The sequence below is a fragment of the Pelecanus crispus genome, chromosome Z (assembly GCF_030463565.1).
Source record: "Pelecanus crispus isolate bPelCri1 chromosome Z, bPelCri1.pri, whole genome shotgun sequence".
Taxonomy (NCBI): Eukaryota; Metazoa; Chordata; class Aves; order Pelecaniformes; family Pelecanidae; genus Pelecanus; species Pelecanus crispus.
Window position 1 is genome coordinate 48,773,158 of NC_134676.1, and position 24,140 is coordinate 48,797,297.

The following is a 24,140-nucleotide window of genomic DNA, read 5'->3' on the forward strand; positions in this document are numbered from 1 at the left end:
ATCTTCTCTGTCCTCTCTCTCTCCTATCCATTATGTGAAGATCACCACCCTGGACAAAGATTATACAGACAATGTTTGAGCCACAGGGTGGTGTGAGAGACTGAAAGAGTTAATGTATGTTGACGTCTCAAACATTGTGGTGAGACAAGTTAAGGTCTGCATAGAGACAAGTGAAGGTCTCCATAGCGACAAATTAGGGTCTGCATAGCACCACTAAAACACATGTGAGAAGCTGATTGGCACAGAGCCAGGAAGGCATGTCAGCACTCGCAGTTCCACCTTCTGATGTGCCTTACAACTCACCATATATGGCCAGAGGTCATACAGAGTTCATTTGAGGAAGGGGCTCATGACCGTGTCCCCTCAATGGCGCCTACACAGAATCATAGAATTGTTTAGGTTCAAAAAGACCTTTAAGATCATCCAGTCCAACCATTAACCTAACATTACGAAGTCCACACTAAACCAATTAAGGGTAGACTAGACTAAACCATGACCCAAAGTGCCACGTCTACCTGTTTTTTGAACGCTTCCAGGGATGGTGACTCCACCACCTCTCTGGGCAGCCGGTTCCAATGCTTGACTACTCTTTCCGTAAAGAAATTTTTCCTAATACCCAATCTAAACCTCCCCTGGTGCAGCTTGAGCCCATTTCCTCTTCTCCTATCACTAGCTACATGGGAGAAGAGACCAACACCCACCTCACTACAACCTCCTTTCAGGTAGTTGTAGAGAGTGATAAGGTCACCCCTCAGCTTCCTCTTCTCCAGGCTAAACAATCCCAGTTCCCTCAGCTGCTCCTCATAAGGCCTGTGCTCCAGAAGATGAAGAACATTCTGGAATAAGAACCATTTAAGTCCTCAAGGGGGTAGGACTGGCATGATTGAGAGGCGGGAACTGGTCTACACAAGGCACAACTCCAAGGTTGTTGGACGTGCACATGCACGCCCAGCCACTGGAGGATTGCCACACCTACCATCGTCATGGCGGGATCCAATGGTGGTGATCTCTCTCTCTCCCCCCCCTTTCCCCCTTTTTTTTCCTTTCTTCTTATAAGTATTTTAATTAGAACCCACATTGCCTAGCGTTATGCTTTCCAAGTCCAGGTTGTTTTTTTCCATCAATAAAGTGTTTAATCGATCATTTGGTGTTGTTTCAACTTAATTTAGCCCAAGGGAATCACAGAACTGCCACGATCCTCCCTGCGCAGCCCAGTTTGGATTGTGACACCAAGGCTCAGCAAGACATAGGAAGACAACTGGGGAAAGCCCAAGTGGATATCAACAAAAGGTTAGGATATGATAGCAAACCAGTTACATGGGGTGTGCACCAGCCAGTAATGTATAGGAAATTCCCTGTGAACAAACATTCTCTGACACATCAGTAGGATGGACCGGCATACGTTATGGATAAGGTTAGTCCTGCTGTTTATCAGGTTGCAGTTTCACAGGGCAAGCATGGCAGGCCATGGAGAAAATACTTCCGTGCTTCTCAGCTGAAGGAATACAAAGCTGAACCTTCAGCCTCCACAGGTACGTGAATTCCCAGAGTGGACTTGAGTAGCACTAATTTCATCCTTTCACGGTGTGGTAAGAGGTGTTTGAATATAAATAGTTCCAAACACTTTCGTTATAACTTTATCCTTTACCAGGGAGTGAGGGTGGTGAGGCGGTTGGCAATAACATCATTCTCTAGTTCTGTTCTTCACAGGAAAAATGCAGTCACATCTATGCATCTGGTTGACATATGCAATGAGAGCAGTAACAGTCAAGACCATTGAATCCATTAATAAGCAACTGAGACCTGTGCCTCTAACAGTTTGGAGCCACTAAATGAAGCAGTATCGTGTTAGACTGTCATTTGCAATGGTTTGACAGTCACAAGAAGACTGAAACACAGCAATGCTCCCATGTTTTCCATACACTGAGATGGATTGCAAGCATCCAGCATCCCTTTGGAGATTTGCTATGCTTTGTTATAGCATGCATCCTTTAGCAGGTGATCACAAGGGAATTATTGTGGCTTGTAAACTATTGCAGAATTATGCTGGGAAAAACCCAAATGCCAGCACCACTTGTGATGTTTATACTGAGACTTGTGAGGTGGTGCTGTCAGCTATTGCCTAGGCTCCAAGTTCTCCTTTTAGTTTTGCTATTCTAACAGGGTCTCAAGTCTTAAAAGAGCCAAGCAATGAACTGTACGTTGATTTGATCAACCCCACCAGTCTTAAGAACATGAAAGTCATTGCAGAATGCACTCCCTACAATTGGACAATTCAAGGCAGAGATTTGAATAAAAAAGGTCCTGGACTGGCTTATCCCACTGAGTGGAACCACATTCAATAAAGCTATGTCAGTTACCCACTTCAAAAACTTTGAGAAAGTGTGATTTAATGTTAAGGAGGGTCTGGAAGGGAATTATACATTGGTTTTGGGAAGAAAGAATCAAACAATGCATGTGTTTTATCCTTTCACCATTAATGAAACATCCCTCTATGACTTAAAATATCCCACTATTAGTCCCCATGTACTTAAAACTAGATCAACCTACTAAAATCCTCAGAAACTCAAAAACTTCCCTTAAAGAAGTCCAGGTGCAATTAGACGGCTTAAACATCTCCATAACGATACCCCAGTGTGCTTCATACTTGAAAATAAGCCAACAGGGATGGATGAGATGGACCAACCCAGAGCATTCAGAAACACCCAAATCCAAGTTTAAAAGAGGTTGAAAGGTCCAGATAGGTCCTAATGGAGCAGGTTTGTCTCCTATTAATGCTGCAGAATTCAGTAATTGCTAATAAGCTTTCTTATGCTACCAAAAAGCAGGAAAACCGGATGCATCCCATGCCAACTCTTTGGACCAACTGGGCATCAGACAGCAAGACATTAGTAAAAATCTTCCAATGTGGGAAAATATTATAGAAAATTATGAATAGCTCATGCTTACAAGTATTCAGTATCTTGAATCAGAGAAAATAATGTATCTATGGCTATAGCATATATGCAAGCTCAGAATGTGTTACAGACCGTAATTCTTGGCATGATTAGATGAGCTAGAACGGGTAATATTCTTACAGAGGTAGTACAATTGATCAAACCTCCGCTAACCATGAATGAGATTTCTCTAATTGAATGCAGCAAATTGGTAAGTACTACTTATCATCCAGATATAAATCAACTATGATTATTCATAATCCTAATTTCAGATGCTGACAGACATACTGAATGTCTATCTTGTGATCCACTTTGGTTTGCAAGCAAAGTAGGATTTAGTAATGTATTCTAGGCAGATGAACCACTATGATACCGAGAAAGAAATAGCTTTAGAACTATAGATGTTGAAGGTCATCACAAACATGACTCTCAGTTTTGTTTGTGAAGATCAAAGGTTAGAGAGTTATAATCTTTGTTTGTCACCACACCCCACTGATTCTTCCTCCTGTACATTCGATTTAGTCAAGGGGAATAACTCCTCTATAGTTTACATTGGTACAGGTCATTTGTGTGTCAGAACTGCTTGTACTTATGTTCTTACTCCTCTGGACAAGCTTGAGAAGTGGGCCCATGTGAACTTCATGAGGGTCAGCAAGGCCACATGCAAGGTCCTGCACCTGGGTCGGGGCAACCCCCAATATCAATACAGGCTGGGGGATGAAGGGATTGAGAGCAGCCCTGTGGAGAAGGACTTGGGGGTACTGGTAAATGAAAAGCTGGACATGAGCCAACAATATGCGCTTGCAGCCCAGAAAGCCAACCATATCCTGGGCTGCATCAAAAGAAGCATGGCCAGTAGGTCGAGGGAGGTGATTCTGCCCCTCTACTCTGCTCTGGTGAGACCTCACCTGGAGTACTGCGTCCAGCTCTGGGGCCCTCAGCACAAGAAGGACATGGACCAGCTGGAGCGGGTCCAGAGGAGGGACACAAAAATGATCAGAGGGCCTGGAACACCTCTCCCATGAGGCCAGGCTGAGAGAGTTGTGGTTGTTTAGCCTGGAAAAAAGAAGGCTCCAGGGAGACCTTATTGCAGCCTTTCAGTTCTTAAAGAGGGTCTATAGGAAAGATGGGGACAGGTATTAGTAGGGCCCATTGTGATAGGACAAGGGGTAATGGTTTTCTACTAAGAGGGTAGATTCAGACTACATGTAAGGAAGATTATTTTTTGCAATGCAGGTGATGAAGCACTGGAACAGGTTGCCCAGAGAGGTGGTAGATGCCCCATCTCTGGAAACATTCAAGGTCAGGTTGGACAGGGATCTGAGCATCCTGATCTGGTTGAAGATGTCCCTGCTCATTGCATGGGGGTTGGACGAGACAATCTCTAAAGGTCCCTTCCAAGCCAAACTATTCTATGATTCTACAATTCTTTTAATTTTAGGAAAATTCAATCAATGGTTGTTTATCTCAACAGCTATCTTGTAATAGCTCAATGATATACACATGTGATTACTGATTTTATAACACTGTTTGGACAGAATAGCATTATTAAGCTGTACCCTCAGCTTTACTAATCTTTATCCCCTATTTCATTAGGTATAGGCCTCGCCTTCCTAGAAACCTTACTCACCCCAGCTTACACCAACAGATCGATTAAAACATATGAGAAAAACAGCATTCTTCAAAGTTTTCTATTAACAACCAATAAACTTCTAGCATCACTGCTGAGGTAGGCAGGGCAGACAATCACAAGTGGTGGGAGGCTGCTCAGTTGGTCACTCTCAGCAAACCAGATTTTCTCAACCATGCTTCATCCCATAATAAAAATTTTAAATTTCAAATACAGTTCTTGAGATGTTATGGCTGGCTTTTTGGAAGAAATGAAAACTTGTACAGCTTGAGACACTGACTTCTTGTCACTCACAGTTCTTCTGCTGGCAAAATTCTCTGAAATGTGCTCAACCAACACGGGGCAGGGAGTGCAAGCCAGAGCTCCAAGCTTGCACTCAAGCAATCCACTGACTCACACAGTCTGGCTGAAGCAGAAGGTCAGATCCAAAGCTGCAAGGGTTAAACAGTTAGGTTTGCCCTTCCATGCCTAAGGGCATGTCAGGCAGGAGCTGTTAGCAATTCAGAAGAAAGAACAAATGGGCTTGATGGGCAACCAATCTCAAATGCTTCTCCATCAGGTGGACACTCTCCCATGCCAGTTCAGGGATCATCACACCTGTGATGGGCATGGAATGGGAATGCATGATCGATCATGCATTTCTCCATCCAGGCATGAAAATGCAGTCTCCTTCTGTGGACAATTCCCAGTGCCCACAGAGAACTAGGAAGAGTAGTTAGCTCTTGAAAGAGTAGCACTTGATGATACTGCTCTGGGAGGGTGTTCCAAGGTAATGGCTCTCTGGAACCTCCCTTTGTTCCCAGAAGAAATCTACAACTTCCCTAATTCAGCCCAGGATTAACAGCAAACTTTCATTGTCTGCTGGTACTGCAGAGCTTTTAAGGGCCCCTTTTGTTAATATATGTAAATCTTTTTAAAAGACTCTATAAGAATCAATGTAAGTTTTTCAAACAACTAGGGGGTCTGCAAACAGTAGAAGAGGAAAGGAAGGAAATTGAGAAGGTTCATAGCAGACATCATGGCTTTTGACCCTACTCACTACAAAACTTAGGGACAGGTACAATTCGCCTCACTTTAGTCCTACAAGAAAGCAAAGCTCTCTTTTTCACGCTTTCTCACTCTTTCCCTCTTTTCCTAGTGCTCTCAGAAGCTTCATTAGTCAGCCTTGTTGTAAGTTTCTCTGAATTGTACACAGATGATGTCCCAGATTCTGGGGAACCCTTTGTCAGAGGAATTACTAGGGATACAGTCCCTCTTTGATGAAATTGAGAGTTGTGAAATTAACAAAAGGCTGACTAAAGATACAATTCTGTTCTCCTGTTTTGCCAGCAACGATTTTAAGCAAAATATGTATGCTTGTACATTCCTGTTCCTGTATTTTCTTTTCTGTCAAAGACACTGAATTTATGAATGACATGATCTGTCAGTGTGAACTGGGAATTTGGATCCTACCCTGTGTATTTGCTACTGTTGAACTAAGAAATCCTAAATGCATACTCACCTTTGGAACCAATCATCTTCTCCCCAAATCAGTTTTGTTTCTTGGACTCTGAGTGTACATGTGGCTCTTAGCCACATGCAAAAGCTTTACACGTAACAATGCTTTAGGGCTCCCTTAGTGAATGGAATTTTGTCTTACGATGCAACGGAGTTGTATCATGTCACGATACACTTGCCAAGCTCTACTTCAAAAAAAGTACCCATTTGATTTGTTAAGGCAGACTAGGCCCCAGTTTTTCACCTGTTTTCATTGTTAAACAAATGGCTTAATTTGTCAGAGGAGAACATAATCTTACTTACTGATGTTTCCCATTTTGTTGCCAGCCTGAAGCTATGAATGGATCTTGGAAGTCTATGCTTGAAGGACATAGCAAGCTAATGGATGAGAATTTGGTGACACTTTTATCATATTTTCATCAGAACATCTATGGATTATTTTACTTTATTCTTTACTACGATTAAGGGCTTACACACAGTTTCATCTAAAAATTTCTGGTGTGGCTTACTGAATTTCCTCGTGTTCAACTCTATCTAGATAATGCATGTTTCATGAATCAGAAAACGCTCTCCATCTAAGAAGCTTGCTGCTTCTTTTGTAGACCTCCCTGGACTTAACACTAATGGTTCAGTAGATGACACTTATCTGTGATCTGGCAATTGCTGAACAACAGTCATGACTACTTGTAGGTTTTCCATCAACTGCCCTCTCAGTTACTGTCTGTCAGCCTACTGGAAGCCAGAAGGTGGGAGCACCCAGGACAGCCCATGAAGACTGTGTAAAGGACTTGTAACTAGTTTTTGTTCAGCTGGGCTTTTTTAAGTGTTCCCCCACCCTTTTGTTTCCCTGTTTTTGTGTCCCTTGGAGAACATGTTTTTAAAGGAATCCTTTAAGTTTTGAAGAAACTACTCATTCTCCATCCCAATGTTGCCTCTCTCAGCACAAGACAATCTAGCGCAAAATGTGGTCTTTGGCTTTTATCTGAGATCACGCTACACCTGGCACACCCAAGAGCCCCTACTACTTACAAACACGCTGCCTCGTCACGTGAAATGCTAGTTAGCTGTCAGGTAGCCGCACACTCGTGGGCCTCTCTGTACAAACGCGACTACCGCCGCCATCCCCAGATGGCCTGAACATTGTTCGCGGGTTGGAAGATGCCCAGGGACACCGCAAAAACCCGCTGGAAAACGCTGCGCACCCTGAAACCCGGGAGGCTGCCAGCCATGGCCCTGGGCCCCAGGTAGGCCGCGGCCCCAGGGCCTGCCTGGGGAGGAGCCGCTGCTGCTGAGCGGCGCCGCCGCCACCGACCGCTGCCGGCCCGCCCGTGAGGCGGCGCCGGGCGCGCTGCGGAGAGCGGGCGGGCGGGCGGGCGGGGCGGGGCGAGGGCCGCCCGCCGCCCCGGGGCCGGGCAGGCCGCGATCTGAGGCGCCCGCCGGAGGGCTCCGCCACGCACCCGCGGCGCCGCCGTCACGGTGGGTAGCGGGCAGGAGGTAGCGGGCAGGAGCAAGCGGAGGAGCGGAGGAGCGGCGGGCGGCCGCGCAGGCGCGCCGGGCTCGGCGAGGGCGGGCGGGGCGGGGCGGGGCGGGGCGGGGGAGCGCGTCCTCCGCTCCTGTCGCAGTTTGGGCGCCGCAGTGCGCCTGCGCGCCGGCGGGGGGGGGCGGGCGGGGGAGGAGGGCGGGGCCCGGCCCTGTGTTTTGAACGGCTGGATGCGGGTGGCTCACTATTTGGCAGGAAGGTGAGGAGGCCTCTATCCTGGCGGCGGAGCTGGCGTAGGGAGAGGGGGATCCAAATGTGGCAGAGGCGAGCAGGAGGCAGTGGCGGCGGCGGCGGCGGAGGGGGGCAAACGAGACAAGGGGAGCGGCCGTCCCCGCTGCCGCCGCGGAAGAGCTGAGCGGCCCGGCAAGGCAGGGGGCTGCGGCAGCGGCGGCAGCGCTGGCACCCCCGGGCCGCCCGCCTGGCACCCCCGGGCGCCCGTCCCGCCGGCAGGTGAGCGAGCGGGGAAGGCGGGGGAGGGGAGGCGGGGGGGGGGGGGGGGGGGGAGCGCAGCCCGTCGCGCCGCCCTTGGCCTGGCCCGGCCCAGTACCGGGCAGAGCCGGAGGGAGTCGCTGTGGGGGGAGCCGGAGCCGCCGCTCCCAGCCCAGCCTCGCCTCCCCTCCCCCGGGGCTGACATTACGTACCCGCCCGCGGCGTCCCGGCCCCGCGCCCCCTCCTCCGCCGGGGTCCGGCGCCCCTCCCCTCCCGCCCCCGCCGCCCGCCTCAGCGGCCCGCCCGGAAGCCGCGGGAGGCGGGCGGCAGCGGGGCCGCGGGGGCCCCGGGCTCATGTTGCCATCTCTGCCCTCCCTTCCTCCGCAGCGCCCCGGCTGCCTGGCAACCCCCACCCTTCCCGGCCCCGGCGGGGGCTGCCGCCCTCCCCTGGCACGGGCCCCGCTCGGCATCCACCCCCCCGTCCCCTGCCGGAGGGGAGGGGTCGGGCCGCCCCACCCCCCCCCTTCCCCTCTGCGGAGCTATAGTACGTGGGCTGGGGCCCGCCGAGGGGCTGCCGGCAGATAAGCCTCCCCCCGCCCCGACAGCGGACGCCGGGGGAGGCGGAGGCGTGGGGAAGCGGGCCCCGGCCCCCCTCCCCCCCCCCCCGCGCCGCGGGAAAGCGGGGCGAGGGGGGCGTGAGTGCGGCGGCGGGGCCGGGCCGCGGCGGGCGGAGGGGGAGCCGCCGCGCTGCCGCCCGGGGCTGGCGGCGGCGGGGCTGCGGGCAGCGCTGGCGCGGTGCGGGGCGCCCCGTGTGTGTGCGCGAGGGTGTGCGAGCGTGTGCGCGCCTGGCTCGGGCTGCGCTGGGATCCTTTGTCTGCTGCCGCCGCGGCCGCTTCCCCCCTCCCTCCCTTCCTCCCTCCCTTCCTCCCTCCCTTCCTTCCCTCTCTCTGTGCCTGCCTCTCCTCCCTCCTCGCCTTCCTTTCTCCCTCCCTTCGTTCCCCTCTCTCCCAGACTCCAAGCGCTGCTGCAGCTGCAGGTTTGTAAATACTGGACCAACACACACACAACATGGCTGACGCTCGCCCTGCTCCTCCACCAGGGTCTCCGCCTTCTCCCTCTGTCTCCGCCGCTTAGCTTCTCCTCCGTTTAGGCTTTTGTTTCTTCCCCCTCCCCCCTCATCTCCCATCCAAAAAAAAGAGGAAAAACAGTTCACCCTCCTTATTGCGCGCATGGCGGGATTTCAAGGGTAAGGATCCTCGCTTTGGAAGCTTTCTCCTTTCGTTTTGCTGTTTACCACAAAATGAAACCTAAAATCAAAGGGGCTTTGGGAACCTGGCAAGGCCTGGGGCGAGGGAGGAAGGGAGGGAGGGAGGGAGGGGGGAACTGGGTGAGCCCTGCTGAGAGAGGCTTGATTGGAATGTGCGTATCTTTTTCTCTTTTTGGGTGGGGGGAGGCTGATGCATCAAAGTGCTGGCAGAGGTGAAATACTGTATTACACTTGCAGAATGATCTAGGGCCGTTTCTTTCGTTTCAGGATGTAGTTGGGTGTAAGGTATGAACTCAGCATAGTCACATTAAAAAGACCTGAACTAATTATGTCAGAATAGGCGTTGTGTAGGTAAAAACCGTAGCATAGGCTTTTTGGATTTCTTTGCATTCCCTGCGTCTCCTTGTCAGTATCTTAAACAGCTCACAAATCATGGGATACGAAACTGGAATTAACACTTGCCAGCTCTTTGTGTTGCTAGTTTTCTGTCACAGATTAATTTGCCCTTGTGATGACAATAGCACAAACCGAAGCATTTCCTTTTTGCTACAAGGAGCGCTCCTGCTTTTCAGATTCCTTTTTTGCAAAAAAGGCACGGCATCCTGAACTTCACTGGGCTCCCAAACTAAAACAAGACAGTGTGCTTCTGACCTCTCCTAACACAAGGCAAATGCTCAGTTCAATACCCCCCACCTCAGTTATTCAGAGCACCCCCTTCTGGCTTCCATGAATATGGCTTATTTTTTTTTTGCTTGCTTATGACGTAAAACCAAAATAACGTTTCAAGCTGGTTTGTTGAGCATATCTAAAGTGATCTGCCATGGAAGAGATTTATATCCGGGTTGTAACTTAAGGGTGAATGCTGAAGGTGCTAAGACATGCTGGTTTATATTGCTTTCTAGACATGTTACTGTAATTCATAGTGAATGCTTAATTTTTTTCAAAGACTGTATTTAAAGACACAGTCTTTATTCAATCGTGTACACATGGATAGCCATGGCTTCTGTTAGTATCTGAGCACTGCCCTAAAGTAACGAATGTCCTAGCTCTGTCGTCTTTGTCTACTTTGCTTTGGAAGCTTCTAGTGGAGAAGCACTGGCATGGCATAATCATACAGCCTTTACTGAAACAGAAATAAATACTACAATGCTAGAATTAAGTATCATACATTAATACTTCTTTTTCTGCTGCTTTTTCCATCCCCATTAACAAACATTGATTAACCAGTGAGGAGAAAATAATTTGTAATAATGCGTTTACAACAAAATAAAACTTGAGTGGAGTCATACAAGTTACAAGATCATTTTGGAATGTGTATCTACGTCATGGCTTCTGAGCCAACTGTATTACTTCTAGATGGAAAAGTCCGAGCAAAAGTCTGTAATTTGATCTATCAGTAGATTCCTGCAGCAGTCAGTTACTTTTTTTTTTTTTCACATTTAGCAACCTGAAGGCAATATTGGTAAAGCTGCTAGAATAGTTTACCAGTTGTAGCCAATTAGTCATTCATTATCATAAATTTTGAAATTATTGTGCTCTTACTAAAAGTGTGAAATGTACTGAGGTATGCAGCCCCTCCCTCAGAATAGGCCTTTGGATACTTAAGTTGATTCTTAGGGTGAAGAGCAAAATAAACTGAATAAAAATAGGCCATCCACAACACATCTGTTTAAATAATGGATCACTTAAAAATAGACACGTTTCTTAACTCTGGTACCCTGAGTTTTCTTGCTAGAACTGGATTTTATTCCATAAAATTCAGCTCTACTTCATTAGCTTTGTGAAGTTTCTTGTTTATAGCATTGTTGCTGTAGCTTGCAGTTGTGGTGTTTTCTATGACACCTAGAAGATTTTTTCTTTTTGTCTTGGTTGTGTTGATGAGTTGGTCAGAAATCAGTATTATGGGTCTTAGTATCCCATGAGGAGCTGATCTAGTTGAAGAACTTGCCAAATCTTTGTGTCTTTGGTACCGCTAAGTGAAGACACTCCAGTGTTTTTGTCATTGTGGGTAATGCTGGGCTGTGTTTAACCAAATTAAAAAACAGGTACTAGTAAAATCTCCTTTTCCAAAACTGTTTACTTTTTCAAATTGGGAATTGAGACTGAGGAAGAAGGAAGAATGCAAGAAATGCAGTCTCAGTGATAGCTTGCTGGAAGATGTTAGAAATTAACCAGTTTCTTTTAACAAGAAATACTTTTCAGTGAATCTTCGGTCAAGTAAATCATGACTCAGGGTAGTTCTAAATATTTATGAAATTGCCAGTTCAGATGTAAAGTCCTAAAGGTAATGAACACTTCTAGTTGATCTTATACTTCAGTACTTTTTGTGTATTTTCTCAATCCAAGTAGTATTCTTCCATCGACTTCTTACCCTGTATCTTTCCTTGCTATCTGTTGCCAAGCTGCACTTTTTGACATGTTCAGATCTGTAAACATCTAGCTGATGCAATAACTGTTTTAAAGTGTTTTTTTAATGTAATGCATAATTTGCTTAATGGTTTACAAATGAAACATTCTCAGTAAGATTCTATTTTCTGAGTAAAAGAAACAGACTTTTTTTTTTTAGAATGAAGCCTGTTGCTCTAAAGTTCTTGTGGTTTCATTTTAGCTTTCCTTGCCTCCTTTCTTTTCTTTCCCCACGTATTAGAAAGATCTAACTTGACTTCTTGATGGTATGGCACGAGAACCATGTTTTTGTAGATGACTAAAACTGATTCAGCGAAGTGGTTTAAAAACCATCTTTCGAAAGCTGTTCACTGAAGCTCAGCCAACAGAGAATCACTATTATGGAAAGTTATTTCCTGTTGTATGGTTAGATAGCTTGTTTCTCATACCAGGTGTGAGAGAATTTTTTGGTTTGTTGTTTTTGTTACTTTCTTTCTCTTATTGCTCTTCAGAGTTTGGTGGTTTTATGATCAGAAGGTGAATGCTGATCTTTATTGACACTGGTTTTCCTAATGAGTACTTTCTGTATATCAAGATGTGGTCTACTCTGCTATCCAGATACTACATAGATGTCAGCAAAGCATGTGACTTAAAGGAATGGGGAATTGGACCTTCCTTGTACAAATGTGCAGACTGCTTCCATCCACATCTCTACGACATGGTTAAGCGATGAGTTCCTTGACGTAGTGTAGTTAACTAATCTGTATTTATCTATAAATAGTTGATTCTAGTGACATCACTGATCCATTTCAAACAATGGTAAAATAATTTAATTCAAACTTACTACTTTCACCATGTGGTGGTTGCGATGAACTTTCCACTGTAGTGTAAAATGTGAATTTGCTGATGGCATGCAGCATTCAGGAGGTGAATTGATTTGGCTATCAGATCGTGGACAATGGCTCCACAAAGACAGGTTACCTTTTTATGTTTTGTTCCTGTAATGTATGTTGTGAAACTGCCATAAATCTATGCTATGAGTCTTGTTTGACTTGCTTTTACTTGGAAACATTATTGAAATGGTTCCACAAAATTCAGAAATATATAGAAATTGTCATTACCTGTGGTGACTACTAGCCTTAACTAGCCTAACTGTATTCTAATCTTTGCAGTTAATTGTAAGGTGGTTGAGATGTTGTTGAAATATCTTCTGATGATTTTATTTTTGTGATCTGCTTGCAGAATAAGAGTTACTGACAGTATACTGTAAGCATTTACAAGTAGGTTTTTACAGTTTTTTGGTAAGACTATAAAGCTTATAAACCCTAAAAGCTGATTAGCTCTTGGTTTGGGGGTTTTTTGTTTGCTTGTTTGGGGTTTTTTAAAATGTTATTGTTGAATGTTCCAATATGGTATTCAAAGTTTGTACCTACAAGTACTGGTGAAAGGAGATACTTATTTCAAGAGCAGTTCTGTGGATTTCAATGACTTAGTAAATACTTAACTTATACAGAATGACTGCTGAACTTGTAGACCTTCAGTTCCCTATGGTAGTTTGAACACAATGGAATTGTATCATTTTAGTTATTCCTTAGTTGTTGTCTTTTCCATTAATTTTCCAGTTATTCTCACATTGCTTACTTATGGTTGCCTTGCATAGCGAGAACATTTTTATCGTGGTGACTGACTGTTGAGTCCACTTGCCATCTTTGAAGTCATCTCTTCATTTTCACTTCACCACTTCTGGCCTAGCTGTGTGCAGGTCCTGTTCTCTGACTGCATTGTAGCTGGTAGTCCCCTTCTAATGGTGGCAGCTACCTCAGCTGAAGGGCCCTGGGTTCAATCACTACAGCTGCCTTGTGTGGTAACCTAACTATTCTTAATGCTGGTTTCCAGAGTGGTTTGTTTTAGTGTCAGAGTGTTGGGGAGCCTGTCTGATGAAGTGTAAGACTGCTTTTATCTGCCAGTTTGGAAGTGCTTTAGAATTAAAGTGCTCCAATAAAATGTGTTGCTTTCTTTAAGGTCACTGGTGGATCTTCCATCCTTGTGTTTTCAGAGAGTCTTCCTCATGGTTCAGAGGTAGTCCTGAATCCTGAGATGCCAATCTTGGCAAAGTAACTGTGTAACTTTGGGAGTAGCCTATTCAGATGATTGTTGCCTCTGAATGTGTACCTCAGAGGCTTTTTTTCCTCCCTGTCACATTGCTTTTTTTCCTCTCTTAGATCCCTGTTAGAGCAGAACAGTTAATGAATGCAGGGGATGTTTGTAAGTTTAATCTGTGTTAAGATTACTGTGCTAACTAGGTTGTAAAGTGCAATGTTACCTGGAAATTTAATGTCCACTACTGATGCTGCTTCTTACAGTGATACTTACTCTACCCAGATGTGGCCAGTGATATATAAAATGAAAAAGTAATAAGCTTGACTTTTTTTTCCAGTAATGTTCTTTGAGTTACTCTAAAGCAAAGTAAGCTGTTCTAGCTGGTCTATGCCATTGTGCTGAGGTGTGTAAAACTTCACCTATATAGACTTCAATTTGACCCTCTTTCAAAAAAAAATTCTTTTTTCTTCTGTACTTGTATTAATCCAATTTAAATGTAAACATGAGCTTTGCTAGATCATAATCTCTTACCCTAAGCGGGTAAGAACTTAAGATTTATTAGATGTCACGCTTCTGGTCTGGTATTTATTAAAATAATTATTTCTATTGCAAAACCCGTTTTCCTAATTTAGTATTTATGTTCCCTGTGCAGAATTCTTCCCTAGTATGCTGAACAAAGGTAGCTTAAGTGCAGTCCGTAATCTTGTGTTTGCTGTTGAGATTTTTACATACGGAAATTTCCATCTTTCTAGATTTAATGTCTGTGGTGTGAGCTGAGTAGTATAGGAGAAGGCATGTTCTAGAATAGTTCCCTGGTGACATTTCTGTTAAGTTTTCTTGGTAACCTCTTCCAAATGCCTTAACAAACATATATCTACTAAAATTCAGTACAGTGCTTGGGCTTCTAGTATGCAAAGGTAAGTACCTATTGTATACTGGCACGTATTGTGTCTGTTCTTCTGCATGACTGTAACTTACCTCCGGTCTTCAACTTGAACTGTAAAAATGTTTGCAGATTAGACTGTCTTTATTTGATTTTTCTCGGAATGGTAAAAATAAAGATAAAATGTCTGTATGATTCTGGACAATTCCTTGCCTGTCCTGTTTTAGAACCATGTGTGTTTTAGACAATGATCTGAAGACCAGAGTGAGATCAGAATGGGAGCAAGTATGTTAGAGATTAATTTACTACTTCCTTCTCAAAAACTTCTAGTTGCAGAGAGCTTTATTAAATGGACGAAATTACTTTTTTCTTCATTAATCCTCTTCAGAAGATCTTTGTCTTAATGGTGAAAGATGGCATACAAATTCATTAACAATTGTTCTGCCACACTTTTGTGAGATATGATTGGTCAAAATCCATGCTATGTCAAGAGTATATTAAAAAAAATACAGTGAATTCTGCCTTTTATGTGACTTAATAGAAATCTGACTCTTAAGTGTTTTTAGGGTTAAAGAATATGCAGGTGTTTGATATACTTGGAAACCACAGGCGGTTGGATATTCATATGGTTGACATCATGTTGGTAGCAGAGGGAGTGTTCACAGTGGCTGTCCTCAGGGTCATCTCTCTGCTGCTGAAGGAAGGAGTAAAAGGCTTCCCTGGGAGCAAATTAGGGTATAAATCTCTTCTAGTCCCTAGACTGCAGGACCACACCAGAGGTGAGTGTCTCTCCACCTTCTGCACCTCCACTTCGTCACTAGAGTCATAGAATGCTTTGAGTTGGAAGGCACCTTTAGAGGTCATCTAGCCCAATCCCCCTGCAGTGAGCAGGGACAGCTTTAACTACATCAAGTTGCTCAGAGCCCCATCCAGCCTGACCTTGAATGTTTCTAGGGAGGGGGCCTCCACTACCTCTCTGGGCAACCCGTTCCAGTGTTTCACCACACTCATTGTAAAAAATTTCTTCCTTATATCCAGTCTAAATCTATCCTCCTTTAGTTTAAAACCATTACTCTTTGTCCTGTCACAACAGGCCTTGCTAAAAAGATTATCCCCATCTTTCCTGTAGGCCCCCTTTAAGTACTGAAAGGCCGCAATAAGGTCTCCCTGCAGCCTTCTCTTCTCCAGGCTGAACAACCCCAACCCTCTCAGCCTGTCCTCGTAGGAGAGGTGCTCCAGCCCTTTCATCATTTTGGTGGCCCTCCTTTGAACCTGCTCCAACAGGTCCATGTCCTTCTTGTGCTGAGGGTTCCAGAGGTGGACACAGAGGTCTACCAGAGCAGAGTAGAGGGTCAGAATCACCTCCCTCGACCTGCTGGCCACGCTTCTTTTGATGCAGCCCAGGATATGGTTGGCTTTCTGGGTTGCAAGCACACATTGCCGGCTCATGTCCAGCTTTTCATCTACCAGTACCCCCAAGTCCTTCTCCACAGGGCTGCTCTCAATTCCTTCATCCCCCAGCCTGTATTGATATTGGGGGTTGCACTGTCCCAGGTGCAGGACCTCGCACTTGGCTTTGTTGAACCTCATGAGGTTCATGGAGGCCCACCTCTCCAGCTTGTCCAGGTCCCTTTGGATGACATCTTGTTCTTCTGGTGTGTCAACCGCACCACTCAGCTTGGTGTTGTCTGCAAACTTGCCGAGGGTGCACTCAATCCCACTGTCTATGTCATCGATGAAGATACTAAACAGCACTGGTCCCAGTACGGACCCCTGAGGGACTCCACTTGTCACCGGACTCTGTTTGGACAATTGTCCACTCCCCTCTGAACACAACCATCCAACCAGTTCCTTATCCACCAAACAGTCCACCCATCAAATCCGTATCTCCCTAATTTAGAGAGAAGGATGTTGTGGGGGACTGTGTCAAAGGCTTTACAGAAGTCTAAGTAGGTGACATCCATTGCTTTTCGATTGTCCACTCATGCAGTCACTCCTTCATAGAAAGCCATTAGGTTGGTCAGGCAGGACTTGCCCTTGGTGAAGCTGTGCTGGCTGTCTCAAATCACCTCACTTTAGCATAGCTTCTAGGAGGATCTGCTCCGTGATCTTCCCGGGCACAGAGGTGAGGCTGACAGGTTGGTAGTTCCCAGGGTCCTGCTTTTTCCCTTTTTAAAAATGGGCACAATGTTCCCCTTTTTCCAGTCAGCAGGGACTTCACCTGACTGCCATGACTTTTCTAGTATCATAGAGTGCCTTGGCAACTACATCAGCCAATTCCTTCAGGACTCTGGGTTGCATCTCATCAGGTCCCATAGATGTGTGTACATTGAGGTTCCTCAGGTGGTCTCCAACCTGATCTTCCCTTACAGTGGGTGGGGCTTTACCCCCCCTGGTCTCCATCTTGCTGTCCATCGACTCAGAAGGGGTGAGGAGACAGGTTGCTGGTGAAGACTAAGGCAAAAAAGTTCTTGAGTACCTCAGCCTTCTCCTAGTGTGTTGACACTAGATTGGCATTCTTGTTCATCAGGGCAGGGGGTATGCTTTGTTTAACCTTCCTTTTCTGGTTGATATACCTGTAGAAGCCCTTCTTGTTATTCTTTACATCCCTTGCCAAATTCAGCTCCATCCTCGCCTTGGCCTTCCTGACGTCCTCCCTACACAACCGGGCAGTTTCCCTGTACTCTTCCCAGGACACCTGTCCCTGCTTCCACTGCCTGTGCAGTTCCCTCTTGCTCTTTAGTTTGACCAGCATGTCTTGACTCAGCCGTGCTGGTCTCTTCCGTTCCTTGCCTGATTTCTTTCACGTGGGGACTGAGAGCTCTTGTGCTCTATGGAAGGTGTCCTTAAAAAAACTGCCAGCTCTGTTCTGTTCCCCTGTCCATGAGGACTGTTTCCCCAGGCGTCTTTCTAACTTAACTCCTTGAAGAGCTGGAACTTTGCTCTCCGAAAATTTAGGGTCCTGACTATACTCCTCGCTTTTCCCATATCCCTCAGGAGTGTGAACTCCACCAATGCATGATCACTGCAGCCCAGGCTGCCTCCAGTCTTGACGTCACTGATGAGCTCACTTGCATTGGTGACCATCAGGTCCAATAAAAGCATATTTTAGTGTTAGGTGCCAGCCATAAGACAGAGAGGGCAAGCAAACTGTCTTCTGGTTCATGTGCTCTCCTGCCTGTTCAAGTTGGGGGGAAGATTCACTCATACCCTCAGTTATACCTGTGTGTATACCTGTGGCTTGTATGGAGATGAGACAGATTTATGTTATTTCATACCAACAGGGACATGTGGCTGTGTTAATAATGGATGAAGAGTGCTTTTTTGAATGGTAATATCTTGCTGTGACCTTGGTGGGGAGCCAGGGGTGAAGAAAGCGTTGCATTACAGATAGTTTTAGGCTAGATGCTTGAAGAACAGAATTTATATGGATTTATTTGAGGTCAGGTTTTTTTTGTTGTGTTTTTCCCTATATGTATAAAATTGACTGAAGGAGGAAAAGTGAGGTGTGGGGGTGAGACTTTGCTGTGAATAAACATCCTAGTTTTCAGTCATACTTAGGCCTCTAACCACATTTCTGGGAGACTTTATGTTTGGGCAAGGGTGGCGCAAGGTTAAATATGTAGCAGCGCTCAGCATGGAAGGCAGAGGTGTGGTTCTCTGTTCTTGCATGTGCTCAGTTTATCTGTAGGACAGACTTCTACAAGGCCTCATCTGCTTTTGTGGGGAAGGACATCCTGCCTTCCTGGAGTCCTGTTTTCATTGGAAGATACCTCACTTTCTCCCTTTTTGAATTTCTGTTTCTCCCTCTCCTCTGCTCCTTAGTTGAGTAGACTCAAGCTTGTTTCCAGTCCTACAGGACAATTTTTAGTCCTCTCTGCAAGTAAGTATGTGCTTTTTCAAAACGAAAAGGGGATATGGCTTTTTTTGGGGTGGTTGTTATTATTACCAATGCCTAGATTGATGCAAAATCTCAGAAAATACAATTAAATGTTTATATTAGTGAATCTAGTTCAGGTCAGATACAAAGCTTTCTGGAGAGAAAATTAGATTATGAAGCTAAAAAGAGAAAGTCTACCTCTACCTGTTGCTGCTGCTGCAAGTTCTCACTCTGAAGTCCTATCTTGATTAATTTACTTTCTCATTTAATTTCCATTCATGCTGCATGCACAGTGAAGTAATTTCAAAGCAGGGTTTTTGATCAGAGCTTATTATCAAAGTCTAAGAAAGGAAAGTATGGTTGCTGTGGAACAAACAAGGTATGGTAGGGAACAACTGATTCCAAGGTGGTCCTCATTCTTAAAGTCTTGACTTCCTTCTTGCCATGATTTTTGTCACCTTTCTGCTATTACAGAACAAGAGGAATTTAGTGTTTTAAGGCAGCTGTTTCTGAGCAAACATTGTCTTAAACTCATGCAGGTGTTCTCTATAGTACATTTTTTCCACAGTCCAGTAAATAACTTTTCAGACTAACTTGAAACAGTTCTTCATCCTCTGAAATACTTCAGGATCTTCTGGTTAGTTTCATGAGTATGCAGATACCATACCAGTTTGATAACTAGTACTTTGTGCATTTTTCTTCCATGTTTTAAAAACTACCAACAGTGTAAGGATTGGTCTGTTCTGATGTCTCCACTGCTTTTAGGGAGAGTCACTGGTTTCACAGCTTGATTTTCTTTTTTTTACTCCCTGCTGTCCTGCCCCTCCCACCTCCTCCCAACTTTTACTTATGCAGGATATGTTTGGTTTTCCACCAAAAATCTGAAAAGACCTGTATGTAAGTGAAGAAAATACCATGTAATGTTACAATGCTGATGGTTCTCATCTTTGAATAGAAAAAGGTATCATCAACAGTTTAATAAGCTATCATTGTCCTGGCTGATAAAACCAGTGTTGACTGCAGTATTTATATTATTCGTATTACAAAGTTCTGGTGTCTTTTCTCTACAGCTATACTGCTCTTCTATAAGTAGCAATTTTTGTTTTAAAGTACTGTTCTTTCACTGACCCTCCAAATTTATCAAAACCAGCAAAGTTAGCTGTAGCTAGAGCTCATAATACAATGCTGAATTTTGATGTCGGTGCTTTGTTGTTACCACATATTACAACTTCAGCATCTGTTGCAGGTATTCACCATGTAAAGCTGATAATCTGTTCAGATTGAGATTCATATTAACATTGTAGACAGTGAGTGAATATTCTGCAGTTGGTCTGGAAAAACAAAGATCACATTATTGGTTAGTAGCCATGGTAAGAGACTTGGTGTTCTTAACAGTAAATGTTTTCACTTAAGTGATTTATTTTTCCATGTAAAATTGAATGCATTTGTATGAGAACTGCTTTAATCTAAGCTAAAATGGCTGAGGGTGAAGAAAACAGGTAAGACAAATTCAGTTTGTGACTGGTTGCTCAGCTTTTTCAAGATGCACAGTAAAGGCAAGAGGTTGTTCTCCCTGAGTCCTCTTTTCATGTTTTTTCCTGATCATTGCAAAGGTAGGATGAAAATGACTACTAACTTAAATTGTCTAATCATGTCTATAAGCTTTTCTTAAAATCGGGTCTGTAGGGAGAAATTTTTCTATGCTTTGAGTGTGTGCTTAGGGTCATTGTATTGGTGTGATCATGCTTCAGCTTGCAAAATGTTAGTTTGCTCTTTCATTGCAGTAATTCCTAATAAAATTATTTGTCCATTTTCTTGTGACTAGAGGAGGCCTTAACTTACCCAGTAAGTTCACCCTAATTCCTCCCATACTCCCAGCTGATGTAAGAGAACTACATTTTTATCAGAGTAGAGGTAGTCAGTATTTGTGTCCAACAGAGACCACTGATTCATTAAAAGCTGTCTGTTATGATTGTAGTTACTGTGGTGTTCATGATGGGAGAAGTTTAGGCATGTGTGTCTCAAATCCATGAATAAATGGGTTCATTAGTACAGCTTGTCATAGTTTTGGTTGTATACAGAGCAGATGTGGGTAACTGTATTTTCTAACCTGGTCCCTCTAAGTATTTTGTGGCCATGCTTTTTTTTTGTTTTTTTAAGTGCTGAATTACTACTTATTTGTCAATACCCTTATTGGTTACTTAGGTTGAGGTTCATAACAATTAAATTTTGACTTTCTAATCAATGCTGTGAATAATAGCTTGTCCTAGTAAGAATTCTGAATGCTCGTGCATTTTGTCTGCTTTTAAAACTGGTAGGTCGTTGCGGTAGCACAAGTCTTAATATTGATGTATAATCACTTGGCTTACTTTCCCCCCCCAACACTGTTTCTGCTGTCTTCTGGTCCTCTCCCCCAAATGGGTGGCCTGCCACTGCTCATCTTGAAGACAAACAGTGATTAGGTCATGAGTAAGTTATAAAACAGCTGCAGAAATTGGATGTAAACCATAAGAATCAATGATTATTAAAGCATGAACTGTCATCTCTGAATGCAGGAAACAAAATATGTTCTTTACTGTGGGCTTTCATGAATAAAGTTGTAGAAGCCTGCTGCATTAGAGAGAGGAAAAAAAATGTTTCAAGTACATCAGCAAAATACTTGCTCTTGCAAAACTAACTGATGTCACAAATTCTTAAGCTTGGCTTAAGAAAATATTTTAATTATGCTTATTTTCAATTTAGTGTTGCAGTGGTGTCTTCTCAGTGTACTAGGCTCTAAGGTCTCAGAACACATGTCCAAAAATAATTTGTTACTTACAGTCTGCAGACTACTGGTGAGTTTGCAAGTGGTCTGTCAAATGGCAGAATTTTTTCCCCTCCTCTTTAAAATAGGATATGAAACTTACATTCCATCAATGTTGGAAGGTGTGTGTAGCAGTGTTACTAGCTTGAATTGTTGCGAACTGGTGGTTGTATACTTAAAATCTTGCTTAGAAAGATCAGCCAGCCTCCTAAAGAGATGTGAACCCAGGAGTTTGATTTGCCATGGTTAATTAACCTAACAGACTTAGCTAAGTGCGGTAACTTACCACTCCATTACCTTCTAACAGCAGGGTTAGGTATGTTTGCCCTGGGCCTGCTCTTCCGGAATGTTTGGGTGATCCTTTCCACTTTGGAACAATGTTTCTCAGACCAACACAATAGCAATTAAACCTAGTCTTCAAACAATGGCTGATGACCTAAGTGTCCTCTGTGAGGAGACGCTTGAGCAGAGAACAGAGAAATGTCTTTCCTTTTCAAATAGACATTTCCCTCTCTAGTGTCCAGAGATGTGTCTTTGTAACTGTTACGAAACCAAAAACAGTAAACTTGCTTACAGTTACAATAAATTATTTGGGTCAGTGCCATTTGTGAGAGTATGAGTAAGGGCAAAATACTTGCATTATAACACTTAAAAGTTCATTTGCATTTACCATAGAATGGTAGCAAGCATATGGCATGTAAAGTAGTAAGTGTTGCTGTCTTATCCTGTCCCCTGGTTATTTTTGTGCATATGTGGTTTTTTGGATTCAGGGGAAGAGGGGGATACCTACCTATCAATCAGGAGAAGCTAAGCTGCTTTGTGTTTGCTGTGATGCAAAGTGTACAACTTAAGGGAATTACACCAACCTGTGACAACTTGTTACCTTGGTGTCTGTGCATGTTCTTGCCCTGTGGTTACATGCAAGGTAATTTGCAGTAGACTGAACAATTAGGAGTGAGTTAAATTTTACCTGTGGATAAAGAGATGCAGGGAAGGTTCTCCTGGCTTTGAATAAATACTAGATCTCTTCAGATTTTTTTATAAAAGCATTATCTTGTAACATTTCTTTAAGCATGGAGGGCTGTGCATTTATTAAATGATCGATCAGTAAGTTGGAACACACATAAGGTTTAGTCGGCGAGTAGTTTTGCATTGCCTGTAAGAGGAATTATGTGGATGCTTTAAAATGTCATTGTGCTTTAGAGTCCTGCTATACTGTGTAAAGTCACAGGAAGAATTGTAGCAAAGGGGTGAAATGAAATCATATCTAATATTACTAAGTAAATGATAGACTTTACCACTGTTTTAAAGCTGTTTGGCTAAACTCTCATAGCCATTTATGATGGTTCCATAGTAGAAGGACAGAAGAATACTGAAATTGAACTATGCCTTCTGTTGGCATAGGCAGATCATTCTAGAATAAACTAGAGGTTTTGCTTATCCATGCTAGTTGAGGGAAGAGTAGACTAGATCTCTAAACCAACTCTTTAAAAATGCTCTATGCATGTGTCTTTATTGTTCTAGTACCAAAGGTGTGCATAATATTGCAGTAATGGGCAAATTTTTTTTTTCAAAATTGGTTTTGCTGTGCAAAAGAGTAACTGGAAGATTTGTGTATAGATAAATGTTTCACTTGTTCTTCTCAGTTGTTGGAAAGCAAAGACTAGAAACTGGTTTTTTATTTAAAAACCTGTACATGAATTAAAGTGGAACTTAAAATTTTACGTTGACAAGAACATTGTGTTTTTTTAATTAAGCTGTTGCAGGCTCATTTGGCACTAGTCAATTCTCTTACTCCTCCTTTAGCTTGATGCCTATTCAGTAGAACAGACAGTGCATGTGTTTTTAATACCAAATTTCACATCCAGTCTTTTTGATTCTTGTGTTTGATTTTTGGTATGTGTTTTTTTGGACTAATATGGCAAACAAGGGCAAGCATGTGGCAAAATGTCATTGAGTCCCTTAGCCAACTATTACCAAATCTGGTTGTGACATTGCTAAGGTGGGAGGCAGATCAAATAAGAAACTATTACATTTAAACAATTTTAATTTTAGACAAATGCTTAATACCTAGCTTTACTGTTGATAAGCTCTAAAAAACAGAGTAAACCTGCAATGTTTTCTGGAATACATCTTTGGAGAACTTAACTTCCTTTTGTTTTCTGGGTTATTTATGTATTCTTAGCGGCAGGCATATAGTTGTCCTTTCCCCCAGAAACCTGGAGGGCATTTCAGAAAGCTAACTGTATTTAGTGTGAGACTAAACTTCAAACCTGTAATTGAAAAGAGCTTTTTTTTTTTCCTTACTGCATTCTGGATAAGGCATGTGTATGTCATTTTCTACTCTGAACCCTTTTTACCTCAGGAATTTTGTTTTTCTTTAATTATTTTGTCACTTTGGTTTTTGTCAGTGATCTTTTTTTGCCTGTGCGTGTCAATGACTAGCTCTTTCCCCTTTCAGGCAAAATCCTGTGCCTATAGTTAATTGTAACCATCAGCTGATGTATTGATATCTTGTCTGGTTTAGTGAACGTGTAGTGTTATCACTGTCACTTACATCTAATCAGCCCATATGACTTGAGATTTAACATTTAAAGATCAGCACTCTTTGGATGTTAATTCCATAACCACTGATGTATAATTCCTTTAATAGTGGGTTATAGGCCATTCCAGGCCTTTTTTCTTTCTCTGAAGGAGAACATACAGAGCAGAACGTAATTAAGCATAACGAAAAAGGCTTTGATCAGAGGTTCGCAAACTGTTTCCAGTTGATTCAAAGACCCGAGCAAT

At 43.7% G+C, this 24,140-nt stretch overlaps 1 protein-coding gene across 5 annotated transcripts in view; it reads left to right on the top strand.

Annotated features, from left to right (window-relative positions):
• Positions 1–7,527: 7,527 nt before the first annotated feature.
• SPIN1 (spindlin 1) overlaps positions 7,528–24,140 on the top strand; it is a 58,226-nt gene continuing 41,613 nt past the window's right edge. Inside the window, exon 1 of one of the 5 annotated variants that reach the window (XM_075726024.1) lies at positions 7,528–7,539. The gene's annotated coding sequence lies outside the window, so the exon portion shown is untranslated. Of the gene's footprint in view, positions 7,540–7,767; positions 7,803–8,025; positions 8,054–8,974; positions 9,279–19,903; positions 19,918–24,140 lie in introns of those variants that run through there. The other 4 variants (XM_075726022.1, XM_075726023.1, XM_075726020.1 and 1 more) reach the window with 4 other exon arrangements.